This window comes from Salmo salar, chromosome 22 (assembly GCF_965601325.2).
Source record: "Salmo salar chromosome 22, fSalSal1, whole genome shotgun sequence".
In the NCBI taxonomy this organism is placed as follows: domain Eukaryota; kingdom Metazoa; phylum Chordata; class Actinopteri; order Salmoniformes; family Salmonidae; genus Salmo; species Salmo salar.
In genome coordinates this window covers 12,666,826-12,679,910 of record NC_138312.1, presented here as the reverse complement: position 1 = coordinate 12,679,910, position 13,085 = coordinate 12,666,826, and positions in this window count along the sequence as shown.

Below are 13,085 nucleotides of genomic sequence, written 5' to 3'. Positions count from 1 at the left end.
CACAGACCACTTCTCAGTTCCTATGCTTCCTGGCTGATGTTTTGGTCACTTTTGAATGCTGGCGGTGCTTTCACTCTAGTGGTAGCATGAGACGGAGTCTACAACCCACACAAGTGGCTCAGGTAGTGCAGCTCATCCAGGATGCACATCAATGCGAGCTGTGGCAAGAAGGTTTGCTGTGTCTGTCAGCGTAGTGTCCAGAGCATGGAGGCGCTACCAGGAGACGGGCCAGTACATCAGGAGACGTGGAGGAGGCCGTAGGAGAGCAACAACCCAGCAGCTGGACCGCTACCTCCGCCTTTGTGCAAGGAGGAGCAGGAGGAGCACTGCCAGAGCCCTGCAAAATGACCTCCAGCAGGCCACAAATGTGCATGTGTCTGCTCAAACGGTCAGAAACAGACTCCATGAGGGTGGTATGAGGGCCCGACGTCCACAGGTGGGGGTTGTGCTTACAGCCCAACACCGTGCAGGACGTTTGGCATTTTCCAGAGAACACCAAGATTGGCAAATTCGCCACTGGCGCCCTGTGCTCTTCACAGATGAAAGCAGGTTCACACTGAGCACGTGACAGATGTGACTGAGTCTGGAGACGCCGTGGAGAACGTTCTGCTGCCTGGAGTGTGTCAGCAGTTCCTGCAAGAGGAAGGCATTGATGCTATGGACTGGCCCGCCCGTTCCCCAGACCTGAATCCAATTGAGCACATCTGGGACATCATGTCTCGCTCCATCCACCAACGCCACGTTGCACCACAGACTGTCCAGGAGTTGGCGGATGCTTTAGTCCAGGTCTGGGAGAAGATCCCTCAGGAGACCATCCGCCACCTCATCAGGAGCATGCCCAGGCGTTGTAGGGAGGTCATACAGGCACGTGGAGGCCACACACACTACTGAGCCTCATTTTGACTTGTTTTAAGGACATTACATCAAAGTTGGATCAGCCTGTAGTGTGGTTTTCCACTTTAATTTTGAGTGTGACTCCAAATACAGACCTCCATGGGTTGATAAATTGGATTTCCATTGATTATTTTTGTGTGATTTTGTTGTCAGCACATTCAACTATGTAAAGAAAAAAGTATTTAATAAGATTATTTCTTTCATTCAGATCTAGGATGTGTTGTTTAAGTGTTCCCTTTATTTTTTTGAGCAGTATATATATATATATATATATATATATATATATATATATATATATATATATATATATATTATTGGAACTGACTTTTTAAATATAGATATATACTCTTGACATGTTTATTTTTAGGGGATAGATCAGCTTTAATATTGCAAATGGGTTGTAGCTTCCATCAATGTAATTCTCTGCATCATTTCCAATCCCCCAAATATTGTTTTGTAAATATATACAGTACCAGTCAAAACTTTGGATACACCTACTCATTCAAGGGTTTTTCTTTATTTTTCACTATTTTCTACATTGTAGAATAATAGTGAAGACATCAAAACTATGAAGGAACACATATGGAATCATCCCTCCAGTTTTAAACATATCAAAATATATTTTAATTTTTAGATTCTTCAAAGTAGCCACCATTTACCTTGATGGCAGCTTTGCACACTCTTGACATTCTCTCAACCAGCTTCACCTGGAATGCTTTTCCAACAGTCTTGAAGGAGTTCCCACATATATGCTGAGCATTTATTGGCTGATTGTCCGCTAAAATCTCAAACCATCTCAATATGGTTGAGGTCGGGTGATTGTGGAGGCCAGATCATCTGACACAGCACTCCATCACTCTCTTTCTTGGTCTATCTTCTGATTACCACCCCTACCTTGTCACAACACAACTGATTGGCTCAACCACATTAAGAAGGAAAGAAATTCCACAGATTAACATTATAAGAAGGCATACCAGTTAATTGAAATGCATTCCAGGTGACTACTTCATGAAGCTGGTTGAGAGAATGCCAAGCGTGTGCAAAGCTGTCATAAAGGCAAAGGGTGGCTTGTTGAAGAATCTCAAATATGAAAAATATTTTGATTTGTTTGACCTGTTGAGGGTAGGGGGCAGTATTGACACTGCTGGATAAAAAACGTACCCGATTTAATCTGGTTACTACTCCTGCCCAGTAACTAGAATATGCATATAATTATTGGCTTTTGATAGAAAACACTCCAAAGTTTCTAAAACTGTTTGAATGGTGTCTGTGAGTATAACAGAACTCAAATGGCAGGTCAAAACCTGAGAGATTCCTTTACAGGAAGTGGCCTGTCTGACCATTTATTGTCTTTCTTTGACATCTCTTTCCAAAACTTAGGATCTCTGTGGTAACGTGACACTTCCCACGGCTCCAATAGGCTCTCAGAGCCCGGGAAAAATCTGAATGTCGTCATTCCAGCCCCAGGCTGAAACACATTATCGCCTTTCTCAAGTGGCCGATCAAGGGACAGTGGGCTTCGGCTCGTGCACTGGCCGCCCCCGTCTTTGTGTTTTTTCCTCTGTTTACCGAAAAGGAGATTCCCGGTCGGAATATTATTGCTTTTTTACGAGATAAATTGCATAAAAATGTATTTTAAACAGCGGTTGACATGCTTCGAAGTACGGTAATGGAATATTTAGAATGTTTTTGTCACAAATTGCGCCATGCTCGTAACCCTGATTTACCCTTTAGGATAGTGTCTGGAACGCACGAACAAAACGCCGCTATTTGGATATAACGATGGATTATTTGGGACCAAACCAACATTTGTTATTGAAGTAGAAGTCCTGGGAGTGCATTCTGACGAAGACAACTAAGGTAATAACATTTTTGTTATAGTAAATCTGATTTTGGTGAAGGCTAAACTTGCCGGGTGTCTAAATAGCTAGCCCGTGATGGCTGGGCTATGTACTTAGAATATTGCAAAATGTGCTTTCACCAAAAAGCTATTTTAAAATCGGACATATCGAGTGCATAGAGGAGTTCTGTATCTATAATTCTTAAAATAATTGTTATGCTTTTTGTGAACGTTTATCGTGAGTAATTTAGTAAATTGTTAGTAAATTCCCCGGAAGTTTGCGGGGGGTATGCTAGTTCTGAACGTCACATGCTAATGTAAAAAGCTGTTTTTTGATATAAATATGAACTTGATTGAACAAAGCAAACTTCCGGGGAATTCGCTAACATTTTACTAAATTACTCACGATAAACATTCACAAAAAGCATAACAATTATTTTAAGAATTATAGATACAGACCTCCTCTATGCACTCGATATGTCCGATTTTAAAATAGCTTTTTGGTGAAAGCACATTTTGCAATATTCTAAGTACATCGCCCAGGCATCACGGGCTCGCTATTTAGACACCCGGCAAGTTTAGCACTCACCATAATCATATTTACTATTATAAAAGTTTGATTACCTTTTGTTGTCTTCGTCAGAATGCACACCCAGGACTGCTACTTCAATAACAAATGTTGGTTTGGTCCAAAATAATCCATCGTTATATCCGAATAGCGGCGTTTTGTTCGTGCGTTCCAGACACTATCCGAAATGGTAAAGAAGTGTCGCGCGCATGGCGCAATTCGTGACAATAAAATTCTAAATATTCCATTACCGTACTTCGAAGCATGTCAACCGCTGTTTAAAATCAATTTTTACGCCATTTTTCTCGTAGAAAAGCGATAATATTCCGACAGGGAATCTCCTTTTCGGCAAACAGAGGAAAAAATCACAAAGGCGGGGGCGGTCGGGTCACGCGCATAAGCCCAGAGTCCCTTGATCGGCCACTTGAGAAAGGCGATAATGTGTTTCAGCCTGGGGCTGGAATGACGACATTCTGTTTTTTCCCAGGCTCTGAGAGCCTATGGAAGACGTGGGAAGTGTCACGTTAGAGCAGAGATCCTTAGTAAAAGATAGAGATGGAAAAGAAGTTCAAGAAATGGTCAGACAGGCCACTTCCTGTAAAGGAATCTCTCAGGTTTTGACCTGCCATTTGAGTTCTGTTATACTCACAGACACCATTCAAACAGTTTTAGAAACTTTAGGGTATTTTCTATCCATATGTAATAAGTATATGCATATTCTAGTTACTGGGTAGGAGTGGTAACCAGATTAAATCGGGTATGTTTTTTATCCAGCCGTGTCAATACTGCCCCCTAGCCCTAACAGGATAACATAATGTCCTAGGGTTGTCATCTGATGAAGATCATCAAAGGTTAGTGCTGCATTTAGCTGTCTTCTGGGTTTTTGTGACATTATATGCTAGCTTGAAAAATGGGTGTCTGATTATTTCTGGCTGGGTACTCTGCTGACATAATCTAATGTTTTGCTTTCGTTGTAAAGCCTTTTTGAAATCGGACAGTGTGGTTAGATTAACGAGAGTCTTGTCTTTAAATAGCTGTAAAATAGTCATATGTTTGAGAAATTGAAGTAATAGGATTTTTAAGGTATTTGAAAATCGCGCCACTGGATTACACTGGCTGTTGCGTAGGTGGGACGAATTCGTCCGGCCTAGCCCAGAGAGGTTAACACTTTTTTGGTTACTACCTGACTCCATATGTGTTATTTCATAGTTTTGCGGGGGATGCAAATAGTCTCGGTAGCCATTTGATTAGCTGTTCAGGAGTCTTATGACTTGGGGGTAGAACCTATTTACCTGTTTGAGGTTTTAGGCTGGGTTTCTGTACAGCACTTTGGGATATCAGCTGATGTAAGAAGGACTATATAAATACATTTGATTTGATTTAGGAGCCTCTCGGACCTAGACTTGGCACTCCGGTACTGCTTGCCGTGCGGTAGCAGAGAAAACCGACTATGACTAGTGTGGCTGGAGTCTTTGACAATTTTTAGGGCCTTCCTCTGACACCACCTGATATAGAGGTCCTGGATGGCCGGAAGCTTGGCCCCAGTGATATACTGGGCCGTATGCGCTACCCTCTGTAGTGCCTTGCGGTCGAAGGCCGAGCAGTTTACATACCAAGCAGTGATGCAACCCATCAGGATGCTCTTGATGGTGCAGCTGTACAACCTTTTGAGGATCTGAGGACCCATGCCAAATCTTTTCAGTCTCCTGAGGGGGAATAGGTTTTGTCGTGCCCTCTTCACGACTGTCTTGGTGTGCTTGGACCATGTTAGTTTGTTGATGATGTGGACGCCAAGGAACTTGAAGTTCTCAACCTGCTCCACTACAGCCTCGTCGATGAGAATGGGGGCGTGCTCGGTCCTCCTTTACCTGTAGTCCACAATCATCTCCTTTGTCTTAATCATGTTGAGAGAGAGGTTGTTGTCCTTGCATCACACAATCAGGTCTCTGACCTCCTCCCTACAGGCTGTCTCATCGTTGACAGTGAGCAAGCCTACCGCTGTTGTGTCATCAGCAAACTTAATGATGGTGTTGGAGTCATGCCTTGCCTTGCAGTCATGAGTGAACAGGGAGTACAGGAGGTGGCTGAACACGCACCCCTGAGGGGCCCCTGTGTTGAGGATCAGCGTGGCGGATGTGTTGTTACCTACCCTTACCGCCTGGTGTCGGCCCATCAGGAAGTCCAGGATCCAGTTGCAGAGGGCAGTGTTTAGTCCCAGCGTCCTTAGCTTAGTGATGAGCGTTGAGGGCACTATGGTGTTGAACACTGAGCTATAGTCAATGAATAGCATTCTCACATAGGTGTTCCTTTTGTCCAGGTGTGAAAGGGCAGTGTGGAGTGCAATAGAGATTGGATCATATGTGGATCTGTTTGGTGTGGTATGCAAATTGGAGTGGGTCTAGTGTTTCTGGGATAATGGGGTTGATGTGAACCATGACCAGCCTTTCAAAGCATTTCATGGCTACAGACGTGAGTACTATGGGTCAGTAGTCATTTAGGCAGGTTGCCTTCGTGTTCTTGGGCACAGGGACTATGGTGGTCTGCTTGAAACATGTTGGCTTTACAGACTCAGACAGAGAGAGGTTGAAAATGTCAGTGAAGACACTTGCCAGTTGGTCAGCGCATGCTCGGAGTACATGTCCTGGTAATCCGTCAGGCCCTGCGGCCTTGTGAATGTTGACCTGTTTAAATATCTTACTCACATCGGCTGCGGAGAGCGTGATCACACAGTCGTCCAGAACAGCTGATGCTCTCATGCATGTTTCAGTGTTACTTGCCTCGTAGCGAGCATAGAAGTCATTTACCTCGTATGGTAGGCTCGTGTCATTGGGCAGCTCTCGGCTGTGCTTTCCTTTGTCGTCTGTAATAGTTTTCAAGCCCTGCCACATCTGATGAGCGTCGGGGGCCGGTGTAGTAAGATTCGATCTTAGCCCTGTATTGACGCTTTGCCTGTTTGATGGTTCATCGGCTGGGGCATAGCGGGATTCTTATAAGCTTCTGGGTTAGGGTCCCGCTCCTTGAAAGCGGCAGCTCTACCCTTTAGCTCAGTGCGAATGTTGCCTTCTGGCTGGGGTATGTACGTACAGTTACTGTGGGGATGACGTTCTCGATGCACTTATTGATAAAGCCAGTGACTGATGTTGTTTACTCCTCAATGCCACCGGAAGGATCCCGGAACATATTCCAGTCTGTGCTATCAAAGCAGTCCTGTAGTTTAGCATCTGCTTCATCTGACCACTTTTTTATAGACCGAGTCACTGGTGCTTCCTGCTTTAATTTTAGCTTGTAAGCAGAAGTCAGAAGGATAGAATTATGGTCAGATTTGCCAAATGGAAGGCGAGGGAGAGCATTATACACGTCTCTGTGTGTGGAGTAAAGGTGGTCTAGAATTGTTTTTCTGGTTGCAGATTTAACATGCTGATAGAAATCCGGTAAAAGTGATTTAAGTTTCCCTACATTAATGTCCCCGGCCACTAGAAGCGCCGCCTCTGGATGAGTGTTTTCCTGTTTTCTTATGGTGGTATACAGCTCATTGAGCGCAGTTTTAGTGCCAGCATCGGTCTGTGGTGGTATGTAGACAGCTACGAGAAATACAGATGAAAACTCTCTGTAGATAGTGTGGTCTACATCTTATCATGAGATACTCTACCTCAGGCAAGCAAAACCTCAAGACTTCCTTAGATATCGTGCACCAGCTGTTGTTCACATATATGCACAGGCCACCGCCTCGTGTCTTACCAGAGGCTGCTGTTCTGTCCTTCCGATGGAGTGTATAACCCGCCAGCTGTATGTTCTTAATGTCGTCGTTCAGCCACGACTCGGTGAAACATAAGATATTACAGTTTTTAATGTCCCGTTGGTACGATATTTGTGCTTTCAGCTCGTCCCATTTATTCTCCAGCGATTGAACATTAGCTAGCAGGTCGGAAGGCAAGGGCAGATTAGCCACTCGTCGCCTGATCCTCACAAGGCACCTGGATCTTTTTCCACAAGATCTCCATTTCCTTCTCCAGCGAATCACGGGGATTTGGGCCTGGTTGGGTCTCTGTAGTAGTGTATCCCTCATTGAAGAAGAACTGTTCATCCAGTTTGAGGTGAGAAATCACACTTCTGATGTCCAGACTCTCTTTTCGGTCATAAGAGACAGTAGCAGCAACATTATGTACTAAACAACAAACAAAATAGCATGGTTGGTTGAGAGCCAACAAGACGGCAGCTCTACTCCGGCGCCATTCTCTCATCTTTGACTCGATCCTGACTAGTCTCCCAGTCCCCACCATGTTTCACCGTAGGGATGGTGTCAGGTTTCCTCCAGACGTGACGCTTGACATTTAGGCCAAAGAGTTCAATCTTCTTGGTCTGAGAATCTTTAGGTGCCTTTTGGCAAATTCCAAGTGGGTCTTTTACTGAGGAGTAGCTTCCGTCTGGCCACTACCATAAAGGCCTGATTGGTGGAGTGCTGCAGAGATGGTTGTGCTTCTGGAAGGTTCTCCCATCTCCACAGAGGAACTCTAGAGCTCTGTCAGAGTGAGTATTGGATTCTTGGTCACCTACCTGACCAAGGCCTTTCTCCCCCAATTGCTCAGTTTGGCCGGGCTGCCAGCTCTAGGAAGAGTCTTGGTGGTTCCAAACTTCTTCCATTTAAGAATGATGGAGGCCACTGTGTACTTGGGGACCTTCAATGCTGCAGAAATTGTTTGCTAACCTTCCACAGATCTGTGCCTCGATACAATCCTGTCTCAGAGCTCTACAGACAATTCCTTTGACCTCATGGATTGGTTTTTGCTCTGACATGCAATGTCAACTGTGGGATCTTATATAGACAGGTGTTTGCCTTTCTAAATCATGTCCAATCAAATTGTAGAAACATCTCAAGGATGACCAATGGAAACAAGATCCACCTGAGCTCAATTTCGAGTCTCATATCAAAGGGTCTGAATACTTATGTAAATAAGGTATTTCTGTTTTTTATTTTTACATTTCTAAAAACCAGTTTTCGCTTTGTCATTGTGGGTGGGGTATTGTGTGTAGATTGCTGATGAAATCAATACATATTTAATTAATTTTTGAATAAATCTTTAATGTAACAAAATGTGGAAAAAGTCAAAGGGTCTGAATACTTTCTTAATGCACTGTATAACATTCTATTGGTTGCAAGAACTTTGTATAATAATTTAAGTTTTGAATCCGGCATTGTTTTGCATATCAGTTCATAAACCAGGTGTCATGAAATCGGTACATCGAAAATCTCTTCCCAACTATATGTCACAGCTGTCAATATTTTGGTCCTTAAATGAAACTGGTATATTTTTTTTATTTAGCACATTTTTCTTTAACCAATTCTGGTCTTTAATGCAAGGCCAATAGACAAGTTCCTTGCTTTTTCCCACTTCCACTTGCCTCTTCCATTTTTGCGGTAATTCTGCAATTAGTCAGTTGTAATTTTGGGTAGAGCAGACATTTCCATAGATTTTGGTAAGCTGCATGTGTGACATAACTCCACCAGTCCTATTTATGATATCATTTACAAAGATTCTGCCTTTAGTTTTTTTTTAATCAATTAGTATATTTGATTTTAACCACATTTGTTGTATTATTTGTTCTGTCTTTTCTGCTGGATTAAACTGAAATTGCAACAAACTTTCCATGGATTGTTTTAAAAATAGCGATATTTTGGAAATTCTTTCATTTTCAAATATCTAAAAGTGAGAGGTTGTAATCTGAATAAAGGGAAAAAGGCCATTGTGGAACATGGGGTGAGAGATTCTTACTAATTTGCTAGAGAACCTGTTCGGATTTAAGCATTTTGTATGACTAATGACTCAAGTGAGAGGTCTAATGCTTTAATATTTAATAATTTCTGCCCTCCAAATTCATATTCATTATATAAATAGGCTCTTTTCATTTTGTCTGGCATTCCAAATAAAATTGAATATGTTTTTCTGATATAATTTAAAAAACAGGTCACTAGTTGTAGGAAAGACCATAATGAAATAGGTCAACTGGGATATAACTAAAGAGTTAATCAGAGTGATTTTTTCCACAAATAGACAGGTATTTTCCATTCCATGGTAGCAAGAGCTTATCTATTTTTGATAACTTTCTATTAAAATGTATTGTAGTGAGATAATTTCTTCACCGTCAGACCATTTTATTGGTAAACTACATGGTAATGTAAAAGTGTTTTATTTTTTGTGATCCAATACGTAATATAGAACACGTATCATAATTTGCTTTTAATCCAGAGAGGTTAGAAAAACTATCTAGATCCTCTATGAAGCTGTGGAGGGATCCAAGTTGTGGATTTAAAAGAAAACATGAATCATCAGCGTACAATGACACATTTGTTTTTAAGCCCTGGATTTATAACCCCTCGATATTATTGTTGGATCTGATTTTTAACAACTAACATTTCAATGGCAATAAAAAATAGATATGTCGATAGTGGACAACCTTTTTTTACTCCTCTTGACAGTTTAATAAAACTTTCTGAGAAGTAGCCATTATTGACTATTTTACACCTAGGGTTACTATACATAACTTTAACCCATTTTATAAGAGATTCTCCAAAATGGAGATATACCAGGCATCTATATATAACTTCCAGTCATACTTTATCAAAAGGCCTTTTGAATTCAGCTATGAATTCCAGGCTTGGTTTCCCAGATTTGTCATAGTGTTCTATTGTTTCCAGTATTGTCTTATATTATCTCCAATGTATCGTCCAAGTAAAAACCAGTCTGATTAGGATTAATAATGTCCGACAATACCTTTTTTATTCTATGCGCTATGCATTTTGCTAGAATTTTTGCATCACAACACTGAAGTGTTAGAGGCCTCCAATTTTTTTAATGGACTGGAGTTTTACCACTTGGATTCTGTTTCAGTAATAATGAAATCAGAACTTCTTGTTAAGTGTCTGATAATCTACCATTCATATAGGAGTTATCTTGTTATGAACCGCCCCAGACCATGACGGACCCTCCACCTCCAAATCAATCCCGCTCCATAGTACAGGCCTCGGTGTAACGCTCATTCCTTTGACGATAAACGCGAATCCTACTATCACCCTTGGTGAGACAAAACCACGACTCGTCAGTGAAGAGCAATTTTTTCCAGTCCTGCCTGGTCCCGCGATGGTGGGTTTGTGCCCATAGGCGACGTTGTTGCCGGTGATGTCTGTTGAGGACCTGCCTTACAACAGGCCTACAAGCCCTCAGTCCAGCCTCTCTCAGCCTATTGCAGACAGTCTGAGCACTGATGGAGGGATTGTGCGTTCCTGGTGTAACTCGGGCAGTTGTTGTTGCCATCCTGTACCTGTCCCGCAGGTGTTATGTTCGGATGTACCGATCCTGTGCAGGTGTTGTTACACGATCAACTGTCCGTCCTGTCTCCCTGTAGCGCTATTTTAGTTATCTCACAGTACGGACATTGCAATTTATTTCCCTGGCCACATCTGCAGTCCTCATGCCTCCTTGCAGCATGCCTAAGGCCCGTTCACGCAGATGATCAGGGACCCTGGGAATCTTTCTTTTGGTGTTTTTCAGAGTCAGTAGAAAGGCCTCTTTAGTGTCCTAAGTTTTCAGAACTGTGACCTTAATTGCCTACCGTCTGTAAGCTGTTAGTGTCTTAACGACCGTTCCACAGCTGCATGTTCATTAATTGTTTATGGTTCATTGAACAAGCATGGGAAACAGTGCTTAATAAACCCTTTACAATGAAGATCTGTGAAGTTATTCGGATTTTAACGAATTATCTTTGAATGACAGGGTCCTGAAAAAGGGACGTTTCTTTTTTTGTTGAGTTTATATCTCACTAGGTTAGGATATTTAAGCCTCCACATATCCACTAGTTCCAATATATGCATGGCATTTGTGGTTTCCTGAAGTGCATGAGTGTGATAGTTTGTAGTGTGATTTCCTTTACTGCCCATAGAGGTATTATAATCTCCCACCATGATAATAGTGTCTGTATTGCCTGTAGGGTTGATAAATTATTATATTTTCAAAGAAGCGTGGATCATCATTATTTCAACCGTATAGGTTAATGAGCTATATCTGTTTATGTTCCAATAACACATTTAAAATCATCCTTCTACCTTGAGGTTGAAGTTGTGGCAAAATGGCTTAAGGACAACAAAGTCAATGTACTGGAGTGGCCATCACAAAGCCCTGACCTCAATCCTATAGAAAATTTGTGGGCAAAACTGAAAAAGCATGTGCGAGCAAGGAGGCTTACAAACCTGACTCAGTTACACCAGCTCTGTCAGGAGGAATGGGCCAAAAATCACCCAACTTATTGTGGGAAGCTTGTGGAAGACTACCTGAAACGTTTGACCCAAGTTAAACAATTTAAAGGCAATGCTACTAAATGTTAATTGAATTTATGTAAATGTCTGACCCACTGAGAATGTGATGAAAGAAATAAAAGCTGAAATAAATCATTCTCTCTACTATTTTTCTGACATTTCAAATTCTTAAAATAAAGTGGTGATCCTAACTGACCTAAGACAGGGAATTTTTCCCTGTTGAAATATATTTGGCTAAGATGTATGTAAACTTCCGACTTCAACTGTATATACACATTGGATAGATCATACATCGATTACTAATCATGTCATGAAAAGTTCCTGGTGGACTAATCCAATATGACGGCTGGTTACACAAAGGAAGGTGGTTGGGTTTGAATGAAAGAGCGGGAAGACTGAGGGACAAAGGAATTTGATCTCTATCGGAACTTGAGTAGCTATGCTACCGTAAATACAGAATCTTATGCATTCTAATCACCGCCCATTCGGAAAAGGAAAATGCAAGAAATATATTTACTCTGAGCTGCGCTTCGATAGATGGGTCGAAGATGGAAGACTGGTTTGCCCAGGAGTGATTGCCATTGTCCTTTGAAGAATCTTTCTGGTCGTAGTGTTGTAGAGCGGATGCGTTGAAGTACCCTCAGTTCTTAGGAGATTGTCTGTCCTTGTCCTAGGCCACGTATGTTTACAGCTGCAGCTGATAACTCAACGTCTAGGATGTATCACTTCTTCTTTAGTGAATAATAGTTCAAAGTTCATACCAAGTTGCCATAATCAGCTCGTGCTGTATTCTGGCTGGTCTAGTCGAAATTCACCATTCCATTGTAGTGATCGTCACCTCCATCTTGAAATTCTCCCATTTAATCGTTAGGACAGCAGTCCTAACATTTCTGGAACTAAGGTTGACTTCTGTCAACGGGCTTTTGTACTGGGGGAGAGAAGGGTATGTTTCATAGTTCTCAACCTGGTCACCTGGGTGTGGCCACTGGCTAGGCCTACGTTTTACTATGAAACAATTCTCTTATTAAGGAGGCTCAAATTACATTTAAACTTTCACAAATAGTTTCATATTTAAACATTTAAATTGCACAACAATTCCATGTGAATCTGATATACATATATCATATATATCATCAGATATAATGTCCCAGACAACAAATGATCTGACATCATATTCTTTAAGTACCAATGGATACTTTCAACTACTTGAGAAAGGGAATTATTGTTCCATTCCCCAAATGTTTGATGTTAGCATACTTCCTCCGTGTTAACAAAGGGCTTTCCAAGAGTCCATTCTGTAGAGTGGAGAGAGAAGGGGGAAAGGTATTTATGGGGGGTCATAAACCTCACCCAACTGGGCAACGTCATGCCATTTCAAATCTATTGATCAGAATATATGTTTGTAAACTCACCATTAAAACATACCATAGTGCCTCCCGAGTGGCACAGCGGTAAAAGGCACTGCATCGCAGTGG